The sequence below is a fragment of the Amphiura filiformis genome, chromosome 20 (assembly GCF_039555335.1).
Source record: "Amphiura filiformis chromosome 20, Afil_fr2py, whole genome shotgun sequence".
Classification (NCBI taxonomy): domain Eukaryota; kingdom Metazoa; phylum Echinodermata; class Ophiuroidea; order Amphilepidida; family Amphiuridae; genus Amphiura; species Amphiura filiformis.
The window spans coordinates 59,620,698-59,648,550 of NC_092647.1; the positions used below are offsets into that span (position 1 = coordinate 59,620,698).

A 27,853-nucleotide genomic window follows, 5' to 3' on the forward strand; every position below is an offset into this window, starting at 1 on the left:
GGATAGAATCTGATGTAAATTTTTGCTATCTACTGAAGATAGCTCCCGTAATTTGTTATAGTTCCTAAAAATGAAAAGACTACAATCTCATCAGAACAATTCACAATTTGATCAGAGTAAGTTGTAATTGAGTTTTAATATAAAGAGCAACAAATAATTGTTGTTGCACAATATAAAAACGATTGAAAGAAAAGCAAGCAATCATTCTGATTACAGTCAATGCTAAGCTATAAGTAAGCTAAAATGGCATCTGCAGATGTCTACGGCCATACCACGTTGAATACACCGGTTCTCGTCCGATCACCGAAGTTAAGCAACGTCGGGCCCGGTTAGTACTTGGATGGGAGACCGCTTAGGAATACCGGGTGCTGTAGACTTTTGCATTCGAATCCTTCGTTTTTATTTTTGACTCGAGTTTATGTTTGTTTCCTCTATCTCCAGTGATGTAATTTTACTATTTGCAAAGCAGCTTTCTTGAAAATAAGATTTTTTTTTCTTCCTTTTGAAATTTTTTTGGATAAAATCTGATGTAAATTTTTGCTATCTACTGAAGATAGCTCCGTAATTTGTTTATAGTTCCTAAAAATGAAAAGACTACAATCTCATCAGAACAATTCACAATTTGATCAGAGTAAGTTGTAATTGAGTTTTAATATAAAGAGCAACAAATAATTGTTGTTGCACAATATAAAAACGATTGAAAGAAAAGCAAGCAATCATTCTGATTACAGTCAATGCTAAGCTATAAGTAAGCTAAAATGGCATCTGCAGATGTCTACGGCCATACCACGTTGAATACACCGGTTCTCGTCCGATCACCGAAGTTAAGCAACGTCGGGCCCGGTTAGTACTTGGATGGGAGACCGCTTAGGAATACCGGGTGCTGTAGACTTTTGCATTCGAATCCTTCGTTTTTTTTTTTGACTCGAGTTTATGTTTGTTTCCTCTATCTCCAGTGATGTAATTTTACTATTTGCAAAGCAGCTTTCTTGAAAATAAGATTTTTTTTCTTCCTTTTGAAATTTTTTTTGGATAGAATCTGATGTAAATTTTTGCTATCTACTGAAGATAGCTCCCGTAATTTGTTATAGTTCCTAAAAATGAAAAGACTACAATCTCATCAGAACAATTCACAATTTGATCAGAGTAAGTTGTAATTGAGTTTTAATATAAAGAGCAACAAATAATTGTTGTTGCACAATATAAAAACGATTGAAAGAAAAGCAAGCAATCATTCTGATTACAGTCAATGCTAAGCTATAAGTAAGCTAAAATGGCATCTGCAGATGTCTACGGCCATACCACGTTGAATACACCGGTTCTCGTCCGATCACCGAAGTTAAGCAACGTCGGGCCCGGTTAGTACTTGGATGGGAGACCGCTTAGGAATACCGGGTGCTGTAGACTTTGCATTCGAATCCTTCGTTTTTATTTTTGACTCGAGTTTATGTTTGTTTCCTCTATCTCCAGTGATGTAATTTTACTATTTGCAAAGCAGCTTTCTTGAAAATAAGATTTTTTTCTTCCTTTTGAAATTTTTTTGGATAGAATCTGATGTAAATTTTTGCTATCTACTGAAGATAGCTCCGTAATTTGTTATAGTTCCTAAAATGAAAAGACTACAATCTCATCAGAACAATTCACAATTTGATCAGAGTAAGTTGTAATTGAGTTTTAATATAAAGAGCAACAAATAATTGTTGTTGCACAATATAAAAACGATTGAAAGAAAAGCAAGCAATCATTCTGATTACAGTCAATGCTAAGCTATAAGTAAGCTAAAATGGCATCTGCAGATGTCTACGGCCATACCACGTTGAATACACCGGTTCTCGTCCGATCACCGAAGTTAAGCAACGTCGGGCCCGGTTAGTACTTGGATGGGAGACCGCTTAGGAATACCGGGTGCTGTAGACTTTTGCATTCGAATCCTTCGTTTTTATTTTTGACTCGAGTTTATGTTTGTTTCCTCTATCTCCAGTGATGTAATTTTACTATTTGCAAAGCAGCTTTCTTGAAAATAAGTTTTTTTTTCTTCCTTTTGAAATTTTTTTTTGATAGAATCTGATGTAAATTTTTGCTATCTACTGAAGATAGCTCCGTAATTTGTTATAGTTCCTAAAAATGAAAAGACTACAATCTCATCAGAACAATTCACAATTTGATCAGAGTAAGTTGTAATTGAGTTTTAATATAAAGAGCAACAAATAATTGTTGTTGCACAATATAAAAACGATTGAAAGAAAAGCAAGCAATCATTCTGATTACAGTCAATGCTAAGCTATAAGTAAGCTAAAATGGCATCTGCAGATGTCTACGGCCATACCACGTTGAATACACCGGTTCTCGTCCGATCACCGAAGTTAAGCAACGTCGGGCCCGGTTAGTACTTGGATGGGAGACCGCTTAGGAATACCGGGTGCTGTAGACTTTTGCATTCGAATCCTTCGTTTTTATTTTTGACTCGAGTTTATGTTTGTTTCCTCTATCTCCAGTGATGTAATTTTACTATTTGCAAAGCAGCTTTCTTGAAAATAAGATTTTTTTTCTTCCTTTTGAAATTTTTTTGGATAGAATCTGATGTAAATTTTGCTATCTACTGAAGATAGCTCCCGTAATTTGTTTATAGTTCCTAAAAATGAAAAGACTACAATCTCATCAGAACAATTCACAATTTGATCAGAGTAAGTTGTAATTGAGTTTTAATATAAAGAGCAACAAATAATTGTTGTTGCACAATATAAAAACGATTGAAAGAAAAGCAAGCAATCATTCTGATTACAGTCAATGCTAAGCTATAAGTAAGCTAAAATGGCATCTGCAGATGTCTACGGCCATACCACGTTGAATACACCGGTTCTCGTCCGATCACCGAAGTTAAGCAACGTCGGGCCCGGTTAGTACTTGGATGGGAGACCGCTTAGGAATACCGGGTGCTGTAGACTTTTGCATTCGAATCCTTCGTTTTTATTTTTGACTCGAGTTTATGTTTGTTTCCTCTATCTCCAGTGATGTAATTTTACTATTTGCAAAGCAGCTTTCTTGAAAATAAGATTTTTTTCTTCCTTTTGAAATTTTTTTGGATAGAATCTGATGTAAATTTTTGCTATCTACTGAAGATAGCTCCCGTAATTTGTTTATAGTTCCTAAAAATGAAAAGACTACAATCTCATCAGAACAATTCACAATTTGATCAGAGTAAGTTGTAATTGAGTTTTAATATAAAGAGCAACAAATAATTGTTGTTGCACAATATAAAAACGATTGAAAGAAAAAAGCAAGCAATCATTCTGATTACAGTCAATGCTAAGCTATAAGTAAGCTAAAATGGCATCTGCAGATGTCTACGGCCATACCACGTTGAATACACCGGTTCTCGTCCGATCACCGAAGTTAAGCAACGTCGGGCCCGGTTAGTACTTGGATGGGAGACCGCTTAGGAATACCGGGTGCTGTAGACTTTGCATTCGAATCCTTCGTTTTTATTTTTGACTCGAGTTTATGTTTGTTTCCTCTATCTCCAGTGATGTAATTTTACTATTTGCAAAGCAGCTTTCTTGAAAATAAGATTTTTTTCTTCCTTTTGAAATTTTTTTGGATAGAATCTGATGTAAATTTTTGCTATCTACTGAAGATAGCTCCGTAATTTGTTATAGTTCCTAAAATGAAAAGACTACAATCTCATCAGAACAATTCACAATTTGATCAGAGTAAGTTGTAATTGAGTTTTAATATAAAGAGCAACAAATAATTGTTGTTGCACAATATAAAAACGATTGAAAGAAAAGCAAGCAATCATTCTGATTACAGTCAATGCTAAGCTATAAGTAAGCTAAAATGGCATCTGCAGATGTCTACGGCCATACCACGTTGAATACACCGGTTCTCGTCCGATCACCGAAGTTAAGCAACGTCGGGCCCGGTTAGTACTTGGATGGGAGACCGCTTAGGAATACCGGGTGCTGTAGACTTTTGCATTCGAATCCTTCGTTTTTATTTTTGACTCGAGTTTATGTTTGTTTCCTCTATCTCCAGTGATGTAATTTTACTATTTGCAAAGCAGCTTTCTTGAAAATAAGATTTTTTTCTTCCTTTTGAAATTTTTTTGGATAGAATCTGATGTAAATTTTGCTATCTACTGAAGATAGCTCCCGTAATTTGTTTATAGTTCCTAAAAATGAAAAGACTACAATCTCATCAGAACAATTCACAATTTGATCAGAGTAAGTTGTAATTGAGTTTTAATATAAAGAGCAACAAATAATTGTTGTTGCACAATATAAAAACGATTGAAAGAAAAGCAAGCAATCATTCTGATTACAGTCAATGCTAAGCTATAAGTAAGCTAAAATGGCATCTGCAGATGTCTACGGCCATACCACGTTGAATACACCGGTTCTCGTCCGATCACCGAAGTTAAGCAACGTCGGGCCCGGTTAGTACTTGGATGGGAGACCGCTTAGGAATACCGGGTGCTGTAGACTTTGCATTCGAATCCTTCGTTTTTATTTTTGACTCGAGTTTATGTTTGTTTCCTCTATCTCCAGTGATGTAATTTTACTATTTGCAAAGCAGCTTTCTTGAAAATAAGATTTTTTTTCTTCTTTTTGAAATTTTTTTTGGATAGAATCTGATGTAAATTTTGCTATCTACTGAAGATAGCTCCGTAATTTGTTTATAGTTCCTAAAAATGAAAAGACTACAATCTCATCAGAACAATTCACAATTTGATCAGAGTAAGTTGTAATTGAGTTTTAATATAAAGAGCAACAAATAATTGTTGTTGCACAATATAAAAACGATTGAAAGAAAAGCAAGCAATCATTCTGATTACAGTCAATGCTAAGCTATAAGTAAGCTAAAATGGCATCTGCAGATGTCTACGGCCATACCACGTTGAATACACCGGTTCTCGTCCGATCACCGAAGTTAAGCAACGTCGGGCCCGGTTAGTACTTGGATGGGAGACCGCTTAGGAATACCGGGTGCTGTAGACTTTTGCATTCGAATCCTTCGTTTTTATTTTTGACTCGAGTTTATGTTTGTTTCCTCTATCTCCAGTGATGTAATTTTACTATTTGCAAAGCAGCTTTCTTGAAAATAAGATTTTTTTTCTTCCTTTTGAAATTTTTTTGGATAGAATCTGATGTAAATTTTTTGCTATCTACTTTAGATATCTCCGTAATTTGTTTATAGTTCCTAAAAATGAAAAGACTACAATCTCATCAGAACAATTCACAATTTGATCAGAGTAAGTTGTAATTGAGTTTTAATATAAAGAGCAACAAATAATTGTTGTTGCACAATATAAAAACGATTGAAAGAAAAGCAAGCAATCATTCTGATTACAGTCAATGCTAAGCTATAAGTAAGCTAAAATGGCATCTGCAGATGTCTACGGCCATACCACGTTGAATACACCGGTTCTCGTCCGATCACCGAAGTTAAGCAACGTCGGGCCCGGTTAGTACTTGGATGGGAGACCGCTTAGGAATACCGGGTGCTGTAGACTTTTGCATTCGAATCCTTCGTTTTTATTTTTGACTCGAGTTTATGTTTGTTTCCTCTATCTCCAGTGATGTAATTTTACTATTTGCAAAGCAGCTTTCTTGAAAATAAGATTTTTTTTCTTCCTTTTGAAATTTTTTTGGATAGAATCTGATGTAAAATTTTGCTATCTACTGAAGATAGCTCCCTTAATTTTTTTTTAAAAAAAAAAAATGAAAAGACTACAATCTCATCAGAACAATTCACAATTTGATCAGAGTAAGTTGTAATTGAGTTTTAATATAAAGAGCAACAAATAATTGTTGTTGCACAATATAAAAACGATTGAAAGAAAAGCAAGCAATCATTCTGATTACAGTCAATGCTAAGCTATAAGTAAGCTAAAATGGCATCTGCAGATGTCTACGGCCATACCACGTTGAATACACCGGTTCTCGTCCGATCACCGAAGTTAAGCAACGTCGGGCCCGGTTAGTACTTGGATGGGAGACCGCTTAGGAATACCGGGTGCTGTAGACTTTTGCATTCGAATCCTTCGTTTTTATTTTTGACTCGAGTTTATGTTTGTTTCCTCTATCTCCAGTGATGTAATTTTACTATTTGCAAAGCAGCTTTCTTGAAAATAAGATTTTTTTCTTCCTTTTGAAATTTTTTTTTTTTAGAATCTGATGTAAATTTTTGCTATCTACTGAAGATAGCTCCCGTAATTTGTTTATAGTTCCTAAAAATGAAAAGACTACAATCTCATCAGAACAATTCACAATTTGATCAGAGTAAGTTGTAATTGAGTTTTAATATAAAGAGCAACAAATAATTGTTGTTGCACAATATAAAAACGATTGAAAGAAAAGCAAGCAATCATTCTGATTACAGTCAATGCTAAGCTATAAGTAAGCTAAAATGGCATCTGCAGATGTCTACGGCCATACCACGTTGAATACACCGGTTCTCGTCCGATCACCGAAGTTAAGCAACGTCGGGCCCGGTTAGTACTTGGATGGGAGACCGCTTAGGAATACCGGGTGCTGTAGACTTTTGCATTCGAATCCTTCGTTTTTATTTTTGACTCGAGTTTATGTTTGTTTCCTCTATCTCCAGTGATGTAATTTTACTATTTGCATAGGAACTTTCTTGAAAATAAGATTTTTTTCTTCCTTTTGAAATTTTTTTTGGATAGAATCTGATGTAAATTTTTGCTATCTACTGAAGATAGCTCCCGTAATTTGTTATAGTTCCTAAAATGAAAAGACTACAATCTCATCAGAACAATTCACAATTTGATCAGAGTAAGTTGTAATTGAGTTTTAATATAAAGAGCAACAAATAATTGTTGTTGCACAATATAAAAACGATTGAAAGAAAAGCAAGCAATCATTCTGATTACAGTCAATGCTAAGCTATAAGTAAGCTAAAATGGCATCTGCAGATGTCTACGGCCATACCACGTTGAATACACCGGTTCTCGTCCGATCACCGAAGTTAAGCAACGTCGGGCCCGGTTAGTACTTGGATGGGAGACCGCTTAGGAATACCGGGTGCTGTAGACTTTTGCATTCGAATCCTTCGTTTTTATTTTTGACTCGAGTTTATGTTTGTTTCCTCTATCTCCAGTGATGTAATTTTACTATTTGCAAAGCAGCTTTCTTGAAAATAAGATTTTTTTTCTTCCTTTTGAAATTTTTTTTGGATAGAATCTGATGTAAATTTTTGCTATCTACTGAAGATAGCTCCCGTAATTTGTTTATAGTTCCTAAAAATGAAAAGACTACAATCTCATCAGAACAATTCACAATTTGATCAGAGTAAGTTGTAATTGAGTTTTAATATAAAGAGCAACAAATAATTGTTGTTGCACAATATAAAAACGATTGAAAGAAAAGCAAGCAATCATTCTGATTACAGTCAATGCTAAGCTATAAGTAAGCTAAAATGGCATCTGCAGATGTCTACGGCCATACCACGTTGAATACACCGGTTCTCGTCCGATCACCGAAGTTAAGCAACGTCGGGCCCGGTTAGTACTTGGATGGGAGACCGCTTAGGAATACCGGGTGCTGTAGACTTTTGCATTCGAATCCTTCGTTTTTATTTTTGACTCGAGTTTATGTTTGTTTCCTCTATCTCCAGTGATGTAATTTTACTATTTGCAAAGCAGCTTTCTTGAAAATAAGATTTTTTTTCTTCCTTTTGAAATTTTTTTTGGATAGAATCTGATGTAAATTTTTGCTATCTACTGAAGATAGCTCCCGTAATTTGTTTATAGTTCCTAAAATGAAAAGACTACAATCTCATCAGAACAATTCACAATTTGATCAGAGTAAGTTGTAATTGAGTTTTAATATAAAGAGCAACAAATAATTGTTGTTGCACAATATAAAAACGATTGAAAGAAAAGCAAGCAATCATTCTGATTACAGTCAATGCTAAGCTATAAGTAAGCTAAAATGGCATCTGCAGATGTCTACGGCCATACCACGTTGAATACACCGGTTCTCGTCCGATCACCGAAGTTAAGCAACGTCGGGCCCGGTTAGTACTTGGATGGGAGACCGCTTAGGAATACCGGGTGCTGTAGACTTTTGCATTCGAATCCTTCGTTTTTATTTTTGACTCGAGTTTATGTTTGTTTCCTCTATCTCCAGTGATGTAATTTTACTATTTGCAAAGCAGCTTTCTTGAAAATAAGATTTTTTTTCTTCCTTTTGAAATTTTTTTGGATAGAATCTGATGTAAATTTTTGCTATCTACTGAAGATAGCTCCCGTAATTTGTTTATAGTTCCTATAAATGAAAAGACTACAATCTCATCAGAACAATTCACAATTTGATCAGAGTAAGTTGTAATTGAGTTTTAATATAAAGAGCAACAAATAATTGTTGTTGCACAATATAAAAACGATTGAAAGAAAAGCAAGCAATCATTCTGATTACAGTCAATGCTAAGCTATAAGTAAGCTAAAATGGCATCTGCAGATGTCTACGGCCATACCACGTTGAATACACCGGTTCTCGTCCGATCACCGAAGTTAAGCAACGTCGGGCCCGGTTAGTACTTGGATGGGAGACCGCTTAGGAATACCGGGTGCTGTAGACTTTGCATTCGAATCCTTCGTTTTTATTTTTGACTCGAGTTTATGTTTGTTTCCTCTATCTCCAGTGATGTAATTTTACTATTTGCAAAGCAGCTTTCTTGAAAATAAGATTTTTTTTCTTCCTTTTGAAATTTTTTTTGATAGAATCTGATGTAAATTTTTGCTATCTACTGAAGATAGCTCCCGTAATTTGTTTATAGTTCCTAAAAATGAAAAGACTACAATCTCATCAGAACAATTCACAATTTGATCAGAGTAAGTTGTAATTGAGTTTTAATATAAAGAGCAACAAATAATTGTTGTTGCACAATATAAAAACGATTGAAAGAAAAGCAAGCAATCATTCTGATTACAGTCAATGCTAAGCTATAAGTAAGCTAAAATGGCATCTGCAGATGTCTACGGCCATACCACGTTGAATACACCGGTTCTCGTCCGATCACCGAAGTTAAGCAACGTCGGGCCCGGTTAGTACTTGGATGGGAGACCGCTTAGGAATACCGGGTGCTGTAGACTTTTGCATTCGAATCCTTCGTTTTTATTTTTGACTCGAGTTTATGTTTGTTTCCTCTATCTCCAGTGATGTAATTTTACTATTTGCAAAGCAGCTTTCTTGAAAATAAGATTTTTTTTCTTCCTTTTGAAATTTTTTTTGGATAGAATCTGATGTAAATTTTTGCTATCTACTGAAGATAGCTCCCGTAATTTGTTTATAGTTCCTAAAAATGAAAAGACTACAATCTCATCAGAACAATTCACAATTTGATCAGAGTAAGTTGTAATTGAGTTTTAATATAAAGAGCAACAAATAATTGTTGTTGCACAATATAAAAACGATTGAAAGAAAAGCAAGCAATCATTCTGATTACAGTCAATGCTAAGCTATAAGTAAGCTAAAATGGCATCTGCAGATGTCTACGGCCATACCACGTTGAATACACCGGTTCTCGTCCGATCACCGAAGTTAAGCAACGTCGGGCCCGGTTAGTACTTGGATGGGAGACCGCTTAGGAATACCGGGTGCTGTAGACTTTTGCATTCGAATCCTTCGTTTTTATTTTTGACTCGAGTTTATGTTTGTTTCCTCTATCTCCAGTGATGTAATTTTACTATTTGCAAAGCAGCTTTCTTGAAAATAAGATTTTTTTCTTCCTTTTTAAATTTTTTTGGATAGAATCTGATGTAAATTTTTGCTATCTACTGAAGATAGCTCCCGTAATTTGTTTATAGTTCCTTAAAATGAAAAGACTACAATCTCATCAGAACAATTCACAATTTTATTTTAGTAAGTTGTAATTGAGTTTTAATATAAAGAGCAACAAATAATTGTTGTTGCACAATATAAAAACGATTGAAAGAAAAGCAAGCAATCATTCTGATTACAGTCAATGCTAAGCTATAAGTAAGCTAAAATGGCATCTGCAGATGTCTACGGCCATACCACGTTGAATACACCGGTTCTCGTCCGATCACCGAAGTTAAGCAACGTCGGGCCCGGTTAGTACTTGGATGGGAGACCGCTTAGGAATACCGGGTGCTGTAGACTTTTGCATTCGAATCCTTCGTTTTTATTTTTGACTCGAGTTTATGTTTGTTTCCTCTATCTCCAGTGATGTAATTTTGAGGAAGGTGCGATGATGGCTTATAGCAGAATTAGCGCTATTATGCTAAAAATGCTATTAGCATTTAATTAGTATGCTATCTCTATGCATTATAGTGCTAATAGCAACGCTAATGAAAAATCCGTTAAAACTGCTATTACCAAACCACTTTTAGCGTTTTAGCAGTTATTAGTGCCTCATTTGCAAATATGTCAATAGCGCTAATAGCAATTAATAGCACGTCATATGCAATTGTGCTAAATCTTAAAAGTTTGTAAGTCTAGGGAAAGCGTGCTATTAGCGCTAATAGCGCTATTAGCGCTAATAGCAATTAATAGCACGTCATATGCAATTGTGCTAAATGTAAAAAGATTCTAAGTCTAGAGACGGCGTGCTATTAGCGCTAATAGCGCTATTAGCGCTAATAGCAAATAATAGCACGTCATATGCAATTGTGCTAAATCTAAAAAGATTCTAAGTCTGGAGACAGCGTGCTATTAGCGCTAATAGCGCTATTAGCGCTAATAGCAAATAATAGCACGTCAAATGTAATTGTGCTAAATCTAAAAAGATTCTAAGTCTAGGGAATGCGTGCTATTAGCGCTAATAGCGCTATTAGCGCTAATAGCAATTAATAGCACGTCATATGCAATTGTGCTAAATCTAAAAATATTCTAAGTCTAAACACAGCGTGCTATTAGCGCTAATAGCGCTATTAGCGCTAATAGCAAATAATAGCACGTCATATGCAATTGTGCTAAATCTAAAAAGATTGTGAGTCTAGAGACTGCGTGCTATTAGCGCTAATAGCGCTATTAGCGCTAATAGCAAACAATAGCACGTCATATGCAATTGTGCTAAATCTAAAAAGATTCTAAGTCTGGAGACAGCGTGCTATTAGCGCTAATAGCGCTATTAGCGCTAATAGCGCTATTAGCGCTAATAGCAATTAATAGCACGTCATATGCAATTGTGCTAAATCTAAAAATATTCTAAGTCTGGAGACAACGTGCTATTAGCGCTAATAGCGCTATTAGCGCTAATAGCAAATAATAGCACGTCATATGTAATTGTGCTAAATCTAAAAAGATTCTAAGTCTAGGGAAAACGTGCTATTAGCGCTAATAGCGCTATTAGCGCTAATAGCAATTAATAGCACGTCATATGCAATTGTGCTCAATCTAAAAATATTCTAAGTCTAGAGACAGCGTGCTATTAGCGCTAATAGCGCTATTAGCGCTAATAGCAAATAATAGCACGTCATATGCAATTGTGCTAAATCTAAAAAGATTGTCTAGGGAAAGCGTGCTATTAGCGCTAATAGCGCTATTAGCGCTAATAGCAATTAATAGCACGTCATATGCAATTGTGCTAAATCTAAAAATATTCTAAGTCTAGAGACAGCGTGCTATTAGCGCTAATAGCGCTATTAGCGCTAATAGCAAATAATAGCACGTCAAATGTAATTGTGCTAAATCTAAAAAGATTCTAAGTCTAGGGAATGCGTGCTATTAGCGCTAATAGCGCTATTAGCGCTAATAGCAATTAATAGCACGTCATATGCAATTGTGCTAAATCTAAAATATTCTAAGTCTAAACACAGCGTGCTATTAGCGCAAATAGCGCTATTAGCGCTAATAGCAAATAATAGCACGTCATATGCAATTGTGCTAAATCTAAAAAGATTGTGAGTCTAGAGACTGCGTGCTATTAGCGCTAATAGCGCTATTAGCGCTAATAGCAAACAATAGCACGTCATATGCAATTGTGCTAAATCTAAAAAGAGTCTAAGTCTGGAGACAGCGTGCTATTAGCGCTAATAGCGCTATTAGCGCTAATAGCAATTAATAGCACGTCATATGCAATTGTGCTAAATCTAAAAATATTCTAAGTCTGGAGACAACGTGCTATTAGCGCTAATAGCGCTATTAGCGCTAATAGCAAATAATAGCACGTCATATGTAATTGTGCTAAATCTAAAAAGATTCTAAGTCTAGGGAAAGCGTGCTATTAGCGCTAATAGCGCTATTAGCGCTAATAGCAATTAATAGCACGTCATATGCAATTGTGCTCAATCTAAAAATATTCTAAGTCTAGAGACAGCGTGCTATTAGCGCTAATAGCGCTATTAGCGCTAATAGCAAATAATAGCACGTCATATGCAATTGTGCTAAATCTAAAAAGATTGTCTAGGGAAAGCGTGCTATGCGCTATTAGCGCTAATAGCAATTAATAGCACGTCATATGCAATTGTGCTAAATCTAGAAAGATTCTAAGTCTAGGGAAAGCGTGCTATTAGCGCTAATAGCGCTATTAGCGCTAATAGCAATTAATAGCACGTCATATGCAATTGTGCTAAATCTAAAAATATTCTAAGTCTGGAGACAGCGTGCTATTAGCGCTAATAGCGCTAATTGCAAATAATAGCACGTCATATGTAATTGTGCTAAATCTAAAAAGATTCTAAGTCTAGGGAAAGCGTGCTATTAGCGCTAATAGCGCTATTAGCGCTAATAGCGCTATTAGCGCTAATAGCAAATAATAGCACGTCATATGCAATTGTGCTAAATCTAAAAAGATTGTCTAGGGAAAGCGTGCTATTAGCGCTAATAGCGCTATTAGCGCTAATAGCAATTAATAGCACGTCATATGCAATTGTGCTAAATCTAAAATATTCTAAGTCTAGAGACAGCGTGCTATTAGCGCTAATAGCGCTATTAGCGCTAATAGCAAATAATAGCACGTCATATGCAATTGTGCTAAATCTAAAAGATTGTAAGTCTAGGGAAAGCGTGCTATTAGCGCTAATAGCGCTATTAGCGCTAATAGCAAATAATAGCACGTCAAATGCAATTGTGCTAAATCTAAAAAGATCATAAGTCTAGGGAAAGCGTGCTATTAGTGGTCAGTGGTCACACTAGCTTTCTTGCCCTGCGGGGCCCTTTAATATTGGAACTCACTTGGAGTGTTTAGTTGTCGTATGGGAGTCACCGGCCTGGGGCCTGCCGGCCCTGCGGCCTTGATGTTTGTTGTTGATGGTGGGGACAGCGGTCACACTAGCTTTGTTGCCCTGCGGGGCCCTTTTATATTGGAACTCACTTGGAGTGTTTAGTTGTCGTATGGGAGTCACCGGCCTCGGGCCTGCCGGCCCTGCGGCCTTGATGTTTGTTGCTGATGGCGGGGACAGCGGTCATACTAAGTTTCTTGCCCTGCGGGGCCCTTTTATATTTGAAGTCACTTGGAGTGTTTAGTTGTCGTATGGGAGTCTCCAGCCTCGGCCCTGCCGGACCTGCGGCCTTAATATTTTGTTGATGGTGGGGTCAGCGGTCACACTAGCTTTCTTGCCCTGCGGGGCCCTTTTATATTGGAACTCACTTGGAGTGTTTAGTTGTCGTATGGGAGTCACCGGCCTCGGGCCTGCCGGCTCTGCGGCCTTGATATTTGTTGTTGATGGTGGGGACAGCGGTCACACTAGCTTTGTTGCCCTGCGGGGCCCTTTTATATTGGAACTCACTTGGAGTGTTTAGTTGTCGTATGGGAGTCACCGGCCTCGGGCCTGCCGGCCCTGCGGCCTTGATGTTTGTTGTTGATGGTGGGGACAGCGGTCACACTAGCTTTCTTGCCCTGCGGGGCCCTTTTATATTGGAACTAATTTGGAGTGTTTAGTTGTCGTATGGGAGTCACCGGAATCGGGCCTGCCGGCCATGCGGCCTTGATGTTTGTTGCTGATGGTGGGGACAGCGGTCACACTAAGTTTCTTGCCCTGCAGGCCCTTTTATATTTGAATTCACTTGGAGTGTTTAGTTGTCGTATGGGAGTCTCCGGCCTCTGGCCTGCCGGCCCTTCGGCCTTGATGTTTTTTATTGATGGTGGGGACAGAGGACTCATTAGCTTTCTTGCCCTGCGGGGCCCTTTAATATTGGAACTCACTTGGAGTGTTTAGTTGTCGTATGGGAGTCACCGGCCTCAGGCCTGCCGGCTGTGCGGCCTTGATGTTTGTTGTTGATGGTGGGGACAGCGGTCACACTAGCTTTGTTGCCCTGCGGGGCCCTTTTATATTGGAACTCACTTGGAGTGTTTAGTTGTCGTATGGGAGTCACCGGCCTCGGGCCTGCCGGCTCTGCGGCCTAGATATTTGTTGTTGATGGTGGGGACAGCGGTCACACTAGCTTTGTTGCCCTGCGGGGCCCTTTTATATTGGAACTCACTTGGAGTGTTTAGTTGTCGTATGGGAGTCACCGGCCTCGGGCCTGCCGGCCCTGCGGCCTTGATGTTTGTTGCTGATGGCGGGGACAGCGGTCATACTAAGTTTCCTGCCCTGCGGGGCCCTTTTAGTTGTCGTATGCGAGTCGCCGGCCATGCGGCCTTGATGTTTGTTGCTGATGGTGGGGACAGTGGTCATACTAAGTTTCTTGCCCTGCGGGGCCTTATTATATTTTAACTCACTTGGAGTGTTTAGTTGTCGTATGGGAGTCTCCGGCCTCGGCCCTGCCGGACCTGCGGCCTTAATATTTTTGTGGATGGTGGGGACAGCGGTCACACTAGCTTTCTTGCCCTGCGGGGCCCTTTTATATTGGAACTCACTTGGAGTGTTTAGTTGTCGTATGGGAGTCACCGGCCTCGGGCCTGCCGGCCCTGCGGCCTTGATGTTTTTTGTTGATGTTGGGGACAGCGGTAACACTAAATTTCTTGCCCTGCGGGGCCCTTTTATATTGGAACTCACTTGGAGTGTTTAGTTGTCGTATGGAAGTCTCCGGCCTCGGGCCTGCCGGACCTGCGGCCTTAATATTTTTGTTGATGGTGGGGTCAGCGGTCACACTAGCTTTCTTGCCCCGCGGGCCCCTTTTATATTGGAACCACTTGGAGTGTTTAGTTGTCGTATGGGAGTCACCGGCCTCAGGCCTGCCGGCTCTACGGCCTTGATATTTGTTGTTGATGGTGGGGACAGCGGTCACACTAGCTTTGTTGCCCTGCGGGGCCCTTTTATATTGGAACTCACTTGGAGTGTTTAGTTGTCAGCAGGACAGCAGTCACACTAAGTTTCTTGCCCTGTGGGGCCTATTTATATTGGAACTCACTTGGAGTGTTGGAGTTGTCGTATGGGAGTCTGCGGCCTCGGGCCTGCTGGCCCTGCGGCCTTGGTGTTTTTTGTTGATGGTGGGGACAGTGGTCACACTAGCTTTGTTTCCCTGCGGGGCCCTTTTATATTGGAACTCACTTAGAGTGTTTAGTTGTCGTATGGGAGTCTCCGGCCTCTGGCCTGCCGGCCCTGCGGCCTTGCAAACGATACACTAATGAGCGCTAATATCGCTATTAGCACACACTACGCTAATAGAGATAATAGCGTCTACCATTTGCAGAAAGTGAACAATTTGGCACATAATACAATGAGTTGTAAAATGGTTATTAGCATACCTGTCTCTATTAGCTCTAATAGCGCTAATAGCATGCCTTACGCTATTAGCGCTAATAGCACATCTCACACTAATGAGTGCTATTAGCGCTAGCACCTACCATCCGTAGAAAATAGTCAATTTTAAAATGTGCAAACGATACACTAATGAGCGCTAATATCGCTATTAGCACACACTACGCTATTAGCGCTAATAGCGCTAGTAGCACACCTTACGCTATTAGCGGTAATAGCGCACCTCGCGCTAATGAGTGCTATTAGCGCTAATAGCGTCTACCATTCGAAGAAAATGAACAATTTGGCACATAATACAATGAGTCATAATATCGTTATTAGCATATCTGTCGGTATTAGCGCTAATAGCGCTAATAGCATGCCTTACGCTATTAGCGCTAATGGCGCATCTCATGCTAATGAGTGCTATTAGCGCTATTAGCGCTAATAGCGCTAATAGCACCTACCATCCGTAGAAAATATAATATCGTTATTAGCATACCTGTCGGTATTAGCGCTAATAACGCTAATAGCACGCCTTAGGCTATTAGCGCTAATAGCACATCTCACGCTAATGAGTGCTATTAGCGCTATTAGCGCTAATAGCGCTAATAGCACCTACCATCCGTAGAAAATGGTCAATTTTAAAATTTGCAAACGATACACTAATGAGCGCTAATATCGTTATTAGCACACACTACGCTATTAGCACTAATAGCGCTAGTAGCACACCTTACGTTATTAGCGCTAATAGCGCACCTCGCGCTAATGAGTGCTATTAGTGCTATTAGCGCTAATAGCGTCTACCATTCGCAGAAAATAAACAATTTGGCACATAATACAATGAGTTATAATATCGTTATTAGCATATATGTTGGTATTAGCGCTAATAGCGCTAATAGCATGCCTTACGCTATTAGCGCTAATAGCGCATCTCATGCTAATGAGTGCTATTAGCGCTAATAGCGCTAATAGCACCTACCATCCGTAGAAAATATAATATCGTTATTAGCATACCTGTCGCTATTAGCGCTAATAGCGCTAATACCATGCCTTACGCTATTAGCGCTAATAGCGCATCTGATGCTAATGAGTGCTATTAGCACTAATAGCGCTAATAACACGCATTACGCTATTAGCGCTAATAGCGCATCTCATGCTAATGAGTGCTATTAGCACTATTAGTGCTAATAGCGTAGTAGCAAACCTTACGCTATTGAGAGCATTTTAGAACTTTTGCAAGTGACATGCTAATGAGTGCTAATAGCGTTAGTGATGAAAATAGCACGACTCACGCTAATAGCGCTAATAGCACGCATTACGCTAATGGCCGCTATTAACGATATTAGCGCTAATATCACTTACCTTGCCGAGAACAGTTTAGCACTTTTGGTAATAGCGCGCAATTGGTTCACCACAATTAGCACGAAATAGCAGAGGTTTGCTATTATCACGCTAACGGCGATATTAGCGCTATTAACGTGGAAATAACAGAAAATTGCAAATACCGCGCAATTTGCAATTTTGCTAGTGAGCAGCGCTAACGCGCTAAATAACCATCATCGCACCTTTATCGTAATTTTACTATTTGCAAAGCAGCTTTCTTGAAAATAAGATTTTTTTTCTTCCTTTTGAAATTTTTTTTGGATAGAATCTGATGTAAATTTTTGCTATCTACTGAAGATAGCTCCCGTAATTTGTTATAGTTCCTAAAAATGAAAAGACTACAATCTCATCAGAACAATTCACAATTTGATCAGAGTAAGTTGTAATTGAGTTTTAATATAAAGAGCAACAAATAATTGTTGTTGCACAATATAAAAACGATTGAAAGAAAAGCAAGCAATCATTCTGATTACAGTCAATGCTAAGCTATAAGTAAGCTAAAATGGCATCTGCAGATGTCTACGGCCATACCACGTTGAATACACCGGTTCTCGTCCGATCACCGAAGTTAAGCAACGTCGGGCCCGGTTAGTACTTGGATGGGAGACCGCTTAGGAATACCGGGTGCTGTAGACTTTTGCATTCGAATCCTTCGTTTTTATTTTTGACTCGAGTTTATGTTTGTTTCCTCTATCTCCAGTGATGTAATTTTACTATTTGCAAAGCAGCTTTCTTGAAAATAAGATTTTTTTTCTTCCTTTTGAAATTTTTTTTTGGATAGAATCTGATGTAAATTTTTGCTATCTACTGAAGATAGCTCCCGTAATTTGTTTATAGTTCCTAAAAATGAAAAGACTACAATCTCATCAGAACAATTCACAATTTGATCAGAGTAAGTTGTAATTGAGTTTTAATATAAAGAGCAACAAATAATTGTTGTTGCACAATATAAAAACGATTGAAAGAAAAGCAAGCAATCATTCTGATTACAGTCAATGCTAAGCTATAAGTAAGCTAAAATGGCATCTGCAGATGTCTACGGCCATACCACGTTGAATACACCGGTTCTCGTCCGATCACCGAAGTTAAGCAACGTCGGGCCCGGTTAGTACTTGGATGGGAGACCGCTTAGGAATACCGGGTGCTGTAGACTTTGCATTCGAATCCTTCGTTTTTATTTTTGACTCGAGTTTATGTTTGTTTCCTCTATCTCCAGTGATGTAATTTTACTATTTGCAAAGCAGCTTTCTTGAAAATAAGATTTTTTTTCTTCCTTTTGAAATTTTTTTTGGATAGAATCTGATGTAAATTTTTGCTATCTACTGAAGATAGCTCCCGTAATTTGTTATAGTTCCTAAAAATGAAAAGACTACAATCTCATCAGAACAATTCACAATTTGATCAGAGTAAGTTGTAATTGAGTTTTAATATAAAGAGCAACAAATAATTGTTGTTGCACAATATAAAAACGATTGAAAGAAAAGCAAGCAATCATTCTGATTACAGTCAATGCTAAGCTATAAGTAAGCTAAATGGCATCTGCAGATGTCTACGGCCATACCACGTTGAATACACCGGTTCTCGTCCGATCACCGACGTTAAGCAACGTCGGGCCCGGTTAGTACTTGGATGGGAGACCGCTTAGGAATACCGGGTGCTGTAGACTTTTGCATTCGAATCCTTCGTTTTTATTTTTGACTCGAGTTTATGTTTGTTTCCTCTATCTCCAGTGATGTAATTTTACTATTTGCAAAGCAGCTTTCTTGAAAATAAGATTTTTTTTCTTCCTTTTGAAATTTTTTTTGGATAGAATCTGATGTAAATTTTTGCTATCTACTGAAGATAGCTCCCGTAATTTGTTTATAGTTCCTAAAAATGAAAAGACTACAATCTCATCAGAACAATTCACAATTTGATCAGAGTAAGTTGTAATTGAGTTTTAATATAAAGAGCAACAAATAATTGTTGTTGCACAATATAAAAACGATTGAAAGAAAAGCAAGCAATCATTCTGATTACAGTCAATGCTAAGCTATAAGTAAGCTAAAATGGCATCTGCAGATGTCTACGGCCATACCACGTTGAATACGCCGGTTCTCGTCCGATCACCGAAGTTAAGCAACGTCGGGCCCGGTTAGTACTTGGATGGGAGACCGCTTAGGAATACCGGGTGCTGTAGACTTTTGCATTCGAATCCTTCGTTTTTATTTTTGACTCGAGTTTATGTTTGTTTCCTCTATCTCCAGTGATGTAATTTTACTTTCTTTGCTAAACCCTTACTATGACTATCCATACATCACACAACATACACACAACAAATATAGCATTTTGGTGTCGGTTTATTGCTGCCAAACGAGAAGCACACACTGTGCCATGCTATACAGAACTAGGATATCATGCCTACGCTAATACAATAGGGCAGCCTACCACAGGAATCAACGTGATAACTAGGGGGCTGCGCAACCTCAAAAAAACTTGAACACAATTTTTTATTTCTTATTTTTTATTTTTTTTGAACAAGAAAAATCTGAGGGCATAGTACTTGGCTCCTGCCTAGGCTATCCCATGCCAACGTGGTGTTGATTCCTTCCTTCCCGCTATAAACAGTCTTAATCGACCAAAATCCCACCCGAGACTAAAACTGGCTTTAATAAAAATATTTACTAATGATTCTAAACAATCATGCTTCTGAGAAGAAGCAACTTGACACACACTACTTAAATTCAACTGCGCAACAGAATAGAACGTGTTGCCGTGATAGAAACCGAACCTGAAGTGAGGTTACTCACGCACTCTCCCACACAGGAATAGTCATACTATTACGTAACGCAAAGAACATCAATATATTCTTATTCGGGGCTCTCAACCGAATATATTTTCATTCTTTGCTAAACCCTTACTATGACTATCCATACATCACACAACATACACACAACAAATATAGCATTTTGGTGTCGGTTTATTGCTGCCAAACGAGAAGCACACACTGTGCCATGCTATGAAGTCCAAAGTCAGGGCTGCTGGCAAAAAAACCATAATCGTGGAAGTCAAATCCACCGTGCATTCCAACAGTTGGAACCACATCAGAGTCGTCACTCTTTACTAAACTTTACATATGAGCCAAAATGCCAATCTGGTTAGTCTCTTTGATTAATACTTGGATTAACCCAAATCAAATTTGTGAAAATGGAATGGGCCTATTATTAAATTAAGAAATGTCCATATTGCAATCCTCGAATCGCCATGCTTCACAGTAACATCTGCAAGTCTTCCGCACATACATATCTGCAAAAAATACACAAATCTGTGAGAAACTTAATGTCGTAAATGCAAATTTTGCGACTTTGAGTCTACAATCCTTACCATGCAGAAAAACACAACCCAACTCATGAATTATTGGGATGAGAACTCCTAATCCCTCCGAGTGATGAAGATAATAAAATCAAATTTCAAAATCTTCAGATCGGAATTGTCATGACTGAAATTATTGTCAGAAATAAGAAATTCAGCTCGATCAATCATACTACCTGATATGACACTATGACCAATATTATCTTGACAAACTATATAATACTGCGCCTTATTACTTGTCTATATGACACTTTGCCATAATACCACGTATACTGAATGAAGACCAGTCTTCTGCCTTATGTGGACCATATGCCATGCTAAGAGCTCAGAACTGACAAACCAAAAGTTTGCATAAGGGAACTTCTATTAAATATAGAAGATTCTTAACAAGAAATAATAAAACGACATATTAGCAATGTACACTATTAACGAACAGTTGTAGCTCTAATTGCAAAGTATGACAACTTCTAGGATATCAATTAATGACAATCCTGGATAATGACCCGATCTTAACATTTTTTGACGAACCATATACCAACCTGCTTGAAATTTTGAAATGAATATCAATCTCTGCTCCTTAATCCTTTAAAAAAAGTCCTTTCTCTGACGCTATTATGCGCAAAACGTAACTCCCTTAGGCACTAAAACATTGACATAGACTACTGTATGACAACCAATCATATTACACGACTTATATAGCATTGATCCATTATATCATCTTGAATGAATTTATATGACAAGTGGGTCACAATACCTGCCTTATAAAGCACATTGTCATAATAACCCGTCATACTGTATGACTACCGGCCTCCTGCCTTATCTCGGACTAGATGCCACTAACATGAGTAGGCCTACATGACAGGATCTATGTCTCTAACTTACCTTGCCATCTGAATGACGATTATCCATATAGAGCTCGTCTTGATTGTGAACACACCATTAGTGAACCACCTTGAGAAGATTCAGAAGCGTGTATGCCGTTGCATCCTTTCATCAGATTATACAACCTACTCTGATGCATTGGAAGTCCTCAACCTTCAATCTCTTGTGGACCGCAGAATTCATATCTGCAAGGAATTTGCTATCAAAGCTAGCAGCTCTGAAAGATTCTCAAGGTGGTTCCCCTGCTCTAAGTTCAGGTCAAGTATGCAACTCCGGAAACAAGCAAAATTCAAACCATACCGATTCAAAACTGACCGATTCAAGAACAGCCCACTGCCCTATCTTACCAGTCTTTTAAATGAACTACCCTCCTATACTTCCTAAATTACTTATTTTTGTTGTGCTAGCTGTTTGCATTATTTTCATCTGTGTCCTTTAACTTTTATTAAAGTGCAGTTTAATAGCTTGTATATTCTCAGTGAAAACATTTCACCAAAACAGTGTGCAATATTCATGTATCATTATAAAATTCAATCAATATGAAAGTTTTTTGTGTGCAATAATTGAGCTCCCTACCAGTGCACTACTCTTACCTCTTTAACTTTTTATGAATTTGATTTAAATTGTGTTTTTATAATTCCTTTTTCTTTTAAATATGTTTTTTTGATGTAGTAATATATTACTTTGAAATTGTACATAGATATATATTTTTATGTTGTATTAATTAATGTGTAAATTTTGATGTTTATAAATTGTAAATTGTGTCGCAATTCAGTGTTTTAATACTGCTATGACATTTAATAAAATATACCTGAAATAAAAATTATTGATATCAATATCTTAGCATAATAGAATTGAAGTCATAACCTTAATATTATCTGGACTACGACACTATAATAATCTCAGACAAGAATACCAAATGATCGAGACTCCATCTGCCTTACATGGCACTAGGCCTAAGCCACAACCATTAGTCTTTTCTGCCACTACAATATCTTGCTATATCGAATAACGACCAGCCAAAGAGCCAATCCTGTTTACCGTTAGGGCCTACCATTATTATGATCAATATCTTACCATAGTAACTGAGAAGTCATGGCCATGATATCTGCACTGGGCCACTAATATCTTACCAAATGACCGCAATCTGCTTTAAATGAAAGTATAAGCCACTAGCATCTTATGATACTAAATAACAACCATTCATACCTGTCTAGTATTATAGCATTTAGCCACTAAAATAATGCCATATTAAAATCTATCTTTTCTGTCAGTTTAAACCATTATTAAATATCTTACCAAAGAAAAAGAAAAGAGCCGAAATATCGGACTATCCAAGGACAACCAGTCACAATATTGTTGCATAGGACTATATCACAATATCATTCAAAAATGTAAATCTATTTTACAAAATGACAACCAGTCCTAAATGACACTATGCTACTAATATAATGGCTTAATAGTCTGCACCACTATATAAACTCATATCAAGCGACCACCGGTCATAGAGCCCAACTGTTAATTTATTTTATAAGAATTTTGGTTACAGTAAAAATTGCACTGTGTGTCTTCTTTGACAATTATGCTGAAAACCAACCCAAAAACGAGGATCAGAAGTCATACAATCAGTATAAACCGCTTATACTTCACATAGGCCTACCTGTTATTTCTGTTTTCTGATAACGACCTGCTGTCTGAGAGCATAGATATAATATGATTACTAAAACTCATCAACTGATTGAGCTTATCTCGGTATCCAATAGTGATTGGATAACAACATCGGCTGTCTGACATGTCTGACAGCAATAATTTTGCCGAAAACCATGACAAAACACTGATCCAAACTGTTTGGGAAAATCTGCCGTCCGACATCATTACTATTGCCATTAGACCATGACAAAACACCCCGGCAAAACACTCATCCAAACTGTGTGGATAAACCTGCTGCCTAAGAACATTACTTTTGCCATTAGGCCATTACCAAACACCCTACCAAACTGGCTGGAAGGAAAACTTGCTGTCTGACAGCATTACTATTGCCATTATGCCATGACAAAATACTCGTCCAAACTGTTTGGGTAAACCTGCTGCTCGAGAGCATTTACACTTCCGCCTTTATACAATGACCAAACACCCTTCCAAACTGTTTGGGAAAATCTGCCAAATCCGACATCATTACTATTGCCATTAGACCATGACAAAACACCCCGGCAAAACACTCATCCAAACTGTGTGGATAAACCTGCTGCCTAAGAACATTACTTTTGCCATTAGGCCATTACCAAACACCCTACCAAACTGGCTGGAAGGAAAACTTGCTGTCTGACAGCATTACTATTGCCATTATGCCATGACAAAATACTCGTCCAAACTGTTTGGGTAAACCTGCTGCTCGAGAGCATTTACACTTCCGCCTTTATACAATGACCAAACACCCTTCCAAACTGTTTTGAAAAACTTGCTTTCTGACAGCATAGTAAAAAAACAACAACTTTACAGATCTACTCACCAGAAACAAGACAGCAATATTTATCATTAAATTCGTGTCAATACATTATGTAGATTGTATGCCAGCTAATGTGGCTTACCTGTTAACACCGGGCTGTTAACTAATCCGAGGAATACACCTCTGCCTATTTCTTTGTTTTACAAATTTAGCATTGACCCTTCTACGAGGCTGAAACATAATTTCCAATGAAATATTGCGTTTCCTGAATTACCAGGATTCCTGTAACTCTAGTATAATCACCGGGACATATTTAAGTCCATTTGGTACCGAATACCACTAGGGGCAAATCAAAGTCCCTGAACAACCAATTTTTATCGGATGGACTATCACCGTAGGAATTAAGCTTATTGGTGATGCTAACAATTTTTACTTTATTTGAATATGATGACCATCATGATCAAAAGAGAACACATCTATACCGTCTAAATCTAGAATCCAACTTAAAGGACCCAAGCGTGTCTCCACACAGATCGACCGTTAAAAACAAACAAACAAACAAACAAACAAACAAAACTTGGAATTTTATTATAAAAACTAGGAACATGGTCAAACATTTTTCAATAAGGATCGCATGATCCTTATTGAAAAATGTTTGACTCATCAAAACACTAATTAGATTCTGAAACTCATCGCATTCTAGCACAAAATAATAAAAACAATATCTAACAGATCGGGCATAAAAAACTACCGCCTACACTTCTAAAATCTACTACTGTGATATTTTTCCCAAGTCCTAAAACAATCATTTCTTTGGTTAACTCACCTCTTAATATTGGATTCCACTTAGAATTTGATCAATCCAGATTAAAACGTATTTAATAAATTATTGATCTCTACAAGAGTGACTGAAATGATTGATGCAAAAACACATCAGTGATTATGTAAATTATAATCATTCACTTAACTTGCTCAGTCCCCGGAACATTGTTCCGTCTTTGCTTCGTTAGCTTCGTAATCAATACTCGGTGATAAAGATCACGCTGTTAATTCCACCATCTCATTCTTCATTGTGTACAAACAGCTATCTGTCGTCTTGTATACTGTATGGAAGATAAAAACCAACAATCATGAATGAAAATCAGAACTCTTAAATGCATTATTGATGCTGATGTGAGACCTAGCTCGAGATACTCTAGCTAAAATACAGGTTTACATTTACTATCTTACATTATCTTGCTGTATTTCAGCTAGAGCTCCAAACGACAAGCGTCCGGGTTTTTTGGAGAACAATACTGTTACGTAAGATGAAGAAGAAACCCGTCTCGGAGCCCGCCCTACTCATTATTTCATTGTACTTATTGCAATTTGCCTCCACACATTACGTAATCAACACAAAGCTTTTGTGAGGATTAGTGAGTGGATAAGAAATTGACAGTGGAGGATTCGAAGGACACGCCGATTGTTAGTTGTCAATCATGAATTGCCGCAACGTATTAATATTTTACTGCATGGCATTCCGCAAACACCAAGACAAATTATGCCGTATTTTTCCAAAGATCATCTCATATGAAGTAAGCTGAATGCGATCTGTACTTTTGTAACATTCCGATCGCTTTTGATCACCTATTATCGGCGAATTTGCTTGAAAACACGTGAGTTCATGTTGTGTAAACATAATTAGCATAGACACAAATGAAATTACGATGCAATACAATGCAATTTGAATGCGCAGCAGATCTATAGAAATAACGTTGCCCGGTTTTATGCAGAATTAGACCCTGTCTGGTGAGACCTACCTGGCATCTCAGTGGTGAATGCGAATAGTACATGCAATTTTTCCCGAACAGCGCCGGGCAAACCTATATTATTACGGAATATTACCGACTTCTTATCCCTTCTCGCCTTATCTTGACTTTCTTGTTACTACAAATCGCCTGTTATGTCGATTAACGTACAGATCATCATGCATCGTGTTTGTTAGCTTTTGTTAACCTATTTCTTGAGATTTTGTAACTAATGATATATACCTACTCCTTGAAATCTGATCGAAAATAAACCTAAATTAACCATAGGAATGCAAGTAGTTGCTCCATAACAACTGATCTCCAACTACTGTCAAGCCATAATAGCTCATAATAACGGTTTAAATAATACAGATACACCAGTAATTACTGCTATTAAAATAATTACAAAACTATGATCCCAATTTAATATACTGGGATATCGAACTACTTAACTTAATCATGTGGAATCGGAGCGTCTTCTTCCAGCCGCTTCTGAGTAGGCCTACAGTGATGAACCAAGAAACTCATCGCAATGTTCAGGAAAAACACTATAAATATAGCGCTAGCTCTGTGGATGTACACCTTGCGTACTTGCAAAATACAGAAATGCTGCACATTTAATGAAATATACAGATGATATCGCCATAAAAACAGTCAACTATGGAAAACCTTTGTAGTGTAAATCAGCGGAAATTCAACTGCGCAACAGAATAGAACGTGTTGCCGTGATAGAAACCGAACCTGAAGTGAGGTTACTCACGCACTCTCCCACACAGGAATAGTCATACTATTACGTAACGCAAAGAACATCAATATATTCTTATTCGGGGGCTCTCAACCGAATATATTTTCATATTTGCAAAGCAGCTTTCTTGAAAATAAGATTTTTTTTCTTCCTTTTGAAATTTTTTTTTGGATAGAATCTGATGTAAATTTTTGCTATCTACTGAAGATAGCTCCGTAATTTGTTATAGTTCCTAAAAATGAAAAGACTACAATCTCATCAGAACAATTCACAATTTGATCAGAGTAAGTTGTAATTGAGTTTTAATATAAAGAGCAACAAATAATTGTTGTTGCACAATATAAAAACGATTGAAAGAAAAGCAAGCAATCATTCTGATTACAGTCAATGCTAAGCTATAAGTAAGCTAAAATGGCATCTGCAGATGTCTACGGCCATACCACGTTGAATACACCGGTTCTCGTCCGATCACCGAAGTTAAGCAACGTCGGGCCCGGTTAGTACTTGGATGGGAGACCGCTTAGGAATACCGGGTGCTGTAGACTTTGCATTCGAATCCTTCGTTTTATTTTTGACTCGAGTTTATGTTTGTTTCCTCTATCTCCAGTGATGTAATTTTACTATTTGCAAAGCAGCTTTCTTGAAAATAAGATTTTTTTTCTTCCTTTTGAAATTTTTTTTGGATAGAATCTGATGTAAATTTTTGCTATCTACTGAAGATAGCTCCCGTAATTTGTTATAGTTCCTAAAAATGAAAAGACTACAATCTCATCAGAACAATTCACAATTTGATCAGAGTAAGTTGTAATTGAGTTTTAATATAAAGAGCAACAAATAATTGTTGTTGCACAATATAAAAACGATTGAAAGAAAAGCAAGCAATCATTCTGATTACAGTCAATGCTAAGCTATAAGTAAGCTAAAATGGCATCTGCAGATGTCTACGGCCATACCACGTTGAATACACCGGTTCTCGTCCGATCACCGAAGTTAAGCAACGTCGGGCCCGGTTAGTACTTGGATGGGAGACCGCTTAGGAATACCGGGTGCTGTAGACTTTTGCATTCGAATCCTTCGTTTTTATTTTTGACTCGAGTTTATGTTTGTTTCCTCTATCTCCAGTGATGTAATTTTACTATTTGCAAAGCAGCTTTCTTGAAAATAAGATTTTTTTCTTCCTTTTGAAATTTTTTTGGATAGAATCTGATGTAAATTTTTGCTATCTACTGAAGATAGCTCCGTAATTTGTTATAGTTCCTAAAAATGAAAAGACTACAATCTCATCAGAACAATTCACAATTTGATCAGAGTAAGTTGTAATTGAGTTTTAATATAAAGAGCAACAAATAATTGTTGTTGCACAATATAAAAACGATTGAAAGAAAAGCAAGCAATCATTCTGATTACAGTCAATGCTAAGCTATAAGTAAGCTAAAATGGCATCTGCAGATGTCTACGGCCATACCACGTTGAATACACCGGTTCTCGTCCGATCACCGAAGTTAAGCAACGTCGGGCCCGGTTAGTACTTGGATGGGAGACCGCTTAGGAATACCGGGTGCTGTAGACTTTTGCATTCGAATCCTTCGTTTTTATTTTTGACTCGAGTTTATGTTTGTTTCCTCTATCTCCAGTGATGTAATTTTACT

At 37.6% G+C, this 27,853-nt stretch overlaps 1 long non-coding RNA gene and 27 other non-coding genes across 28 annotated transcripts; 27 read left to right on the forward strand and 1 right to left on the reverse strand.

The window, feature by feature from the left end:
* The first annotated feature begins 258 nt into the window (after positions 1–258).
* LOC140143134 (5S ribosomal RNA) lies at positions 259–377 on the forward strand. Its single transcript, XR_011857630.1, has one exon. It is a non-coding gene; the product is annotated as a 5S ribosomal RNA (ribosomal RNA).
* A 396-nt stretch (positions 378–773) lies between these two features.
* LOC140143136 (5S ribosomal RNA) lies at positions 774–892 on the forward strand. The gene has a single exon (XR_011857632.1). It is a non-coding gene; the product is annotated as a 5S ribosomal RNA (ribosomal RNA).
* Positions 893–1,288: 396 nt separating this feature from the next.
* Positions 1,289–1,407, forward strand: LOC140143137 (5S ribosomal RNA). Its single transcript, XR_011857633.1, has one exon. It is a non-coding gene; the product is annotated as a 5S ribosomal RNA (ribosomal RNA).
* Positions 1,408–1,798: 391 nt separating this feature from the next.
* Positions 1,799–1,917, forward strand: LOC140143138 (5S ribosomal RNA). The gene has a single exon (XR_011857634.1). It is a non-coding gene; the product is annotated as a 5S ribosomal RNA (ribosomal RNA).
* A 395-nt stretch (positions 1,918–2,312) lies between these two features.
* Positions 2,313–2,431, forward strand: LOC140143139 (5S ribosomal RNA). Its single transcript, XR_011857635.1, has one exon. It is a non-coding gene; the product is annotated as a 5S ribosomal RNA (ribosomal RNA).
* Positions 2,432–2,826: 395 nt separating this feature from the next.
* Positions 2,827–2,945, forward strand: LOC140143140 (5S ribosomal RNA). The gene has a single exon (XR_011857636.1). It is a non-coding gene; the product is annotated as a 5S ribosomal RNA (ribosomal RNA).
* A 397-nt stretch (positions 2,946–3,342) lies between these two features.
* LOC140143141 (5S ribosomal RNA) lies at positions 3,343–3,461 on the forward strand. Its single transcript, XR_011857637.1, has one exon. It is a non-coding gene; the product is annotated as a 5S ribosomal RNA (ribosomal RNA).
* Positions 3,462–3,852: 391 nt separating this feature from the next.
* On the forward strand, positions 3,853–3,971 carry LOC140143142 (5S ribosomal RNA). The gene has a single exon (XR_011857638.1). It is a non-coding gene; the product is annotated as a 5S ribosomal RNA (ribosomal RNA).
* Positions 3,972–4,365: 394 nt separating this feature from the next.
* Positions 4,366–4,484, forward strand: LOC140143143 (5S ribosomal RNA). Its single transcript, XR_011857639.1, has one exon. It is a non-coding gene; the product is annotated as a 5S ribosomal RNA (ribosomal RNA).
* A 394-nt stretch (positions 4,485–4,878) lies between these two features.
* Positions 4,879–4,997, forward strand: LOC140143144 (5S ribosomal RNA). Its single transcript, XR_011857640.1, has one exon. It is a non-coding gene; the product is annotated as a 5S ribosomal RNA (ribosomal RNA).
* Positions 4,998–5,393: 396 nt separating this feature from the next.
* On the forward strand, positions 5,394–5,512 carry LOC140143145 (5S ribosomal RNA). The gene has a single exon (XR_011857641.1). It is a non-coding gene; the product is annotated as a 5S ribosomal RNA (ribosomal RNA).
* A 396-nt stretch (positions 5,513–5,908) lies between these two features.
* Positions 5,909–6,027, forward strand: LOC140143147 (5S ribosomal RNA). Its single transcript, XR_011857643.1, has one exon. It is a non-coding gene; the product is annotated as a 5S ribosomal RNA (ribosomal RNA).
* Positions 6,028–6,423: 396 nt separating this feature from the next.
* Positions 6,424–6,542, forward strand: LOC140143148 (5S ribosomal RNA). Its single transcript, XR_011857644.1, has one exon. It is a non-coding gene; the product is annotated as a 5S ribosomal RNA (ribosomal RNA).
* Positions 6,543–6,936: 394 nt separating this feature from the next.
* LOC140143149 (5S ribosomal RNA) lies at positions 6,937–7,055 on the forward strand. The gene has a single exon (XR_011857645.1). It is a non-coding gene; the product is annotated as a 5S ribosomal RNA (ribosomal RNA).
* Positions 7,056–7,452: 397 nt separating this feature from the next.
* Positions 7,453–7,571, forward strand: LOC140143150 (5S ribosomal RNA). The gene has a single exon (XR_011857646.1). It is a non-coding gene; the product is annotated as a 5S ribosomal RNA (ribosomal RNA).
* Positions 7,572–7,967: 396 nt separating this feature from the next.
* On the forward strand, positions 7,968–8,086 carry LOC140143151 (5S ribosomal RNA). The gene has a single exon (XR_011857647.1). It is a non-coding gene; the product is annotated as a 5S ribosomal RNA (ribosomal RNA).
* A 396-nt stretch (positions 8,087–8,482) lies between these two features.
* On the forward strand, positions 8,483–8,601 carry LOC140143152 (5S ribosomal RNA). Its single transcript, XR_011857648.1, has one exon. It is a non-coding gene; the product is annotated as a 5S ribosomal RNA (ribosomal RNA).
* A 395-nt stretch (positions 8,602–8,996) lies between these two features.
* Positions 8,997–9,115, forward strand: LOC140143153 (5S ribosomal RNA). Its single transcript, XR_011857649.1, has one exon. It is a non-coding gene; the product is annotated as a 5S ribosomal RNA (ribosomal RNA).
* A 397-nt stretch (positions 9,116–9,512) lies between these two features.
* LOC140143154 (5S ribosomal RNA) lies at positions 9,513–9,631 on the forward strand. The gene has a single exon (XR_011857650.1). It is a non-coding gene; the product is annotated as a 5S ribosomal RNA (ribosomal RNA).
* A 395-nt stretch (positions 9,632–10,026) lies between these two features.
* LOC140143155 (5S ribosomal RNA) lies at positions 10,027–10,145 on the forward strand. Its single transcript, XR_011857651.1, has one exon. It is a non-coding gene; the product is annotated as a 5S ribosomal RNA (ribosomal RNA).
* Positions 10,146–17,510: 7,365 nt separating this feature from the next.
* Positions 17,511–17,629, forward strand: LOC140143156 (5S ribosomal RNA). The gene has a single exon (XR_011857652.1). It is a non-coding gene; the product is annotated as a 5S ribosomal RNA (ribosomal RNA).
* Positions 17,630–18,027: 398 nt separating this feature from the next.
* Positions 18,028–18,146, forward strand: LOC140143158 (5S ribosomal RNA). Its single transcript, XR_011857654.1, has one exon. It is a non-coding gene; the product is annotated as a 5S ribosomal RNA (ribosomal RNA).
* A 394-nt stretch (positions 18,147–18,540) lies between these two features.
* On the forward strand, positions 18,541–18,659 carry LOC140143171 (5S ribosomal RNA). Its single transcript, XR_011857667.1, has one exon. It is a non-coding gene; the product is annotated as a 5S ribosomal RNA (ribosomal RNA).
* A 397-nt stretch (positions 18,660–19,056) lies between these two features.
* LOC140143170 (5S ribosomal RNA) lies at positions 19,057–19,175 on the forward strand. The gene has a single exon (XR_011857666.1). It is a non-coding gene; the product is annotated as a 5S ribosomal RNA (ribosomal RNA).
* A 139-nt stretch (positions 19,176–19,314) lies between these two features.
* On the reverse strand, positions 19,315–25,911 carry LOC140142471 (uncharacterized). The gene is made up of 3 exons (XR_011857517.1): positions 25,468–25,911; positions 24,499–24,852; positions 19,315–20,278 (listed from the first exon to the last, which is right to left on the reverse strand). It is a non-coding gene; the product is annotated as an uncharacterized lncRNA (long non-coding RNA).
* A 719-nt stretch (positions 25,912–26,630) lies between these two features.
* LOC140143159 (5S ribosomal RNA) lies at positions 26,631–26,749 on the forward strand. Its single transcript, XR_011857655.1, has one exon. It is a non-coding gene; the product is annotated as a 5S ribosomal RNA (ribosomal RNA).
* Positions 26,750–27,143: 394 nt separating this feature from the next.
* On the forward strand, positions 27,144–27,262 carry LOC140143160 (5S ribosomal RNA). The gene has a single exon (XR_011857656.1). It is a non-coding gene; the product is annotated as a 5S ribosomal RNA (ribosomal RNA).
* A 393-nt stretch (positions 27,263–27,655) lies between these two features.
* LOC140143161 (5S ribosomal RNA) lies at positions 27,656–27,774 on the forward strand. Its single transcript, XR_011857657.1, has one exon. It is a non-coding gene; the product is annotated as a 5S ribosomal RNA (ribosomal RNA).
* The last annotated feature ends 79 nt before the right edge of the window (positions 27,775–27,853 follow it).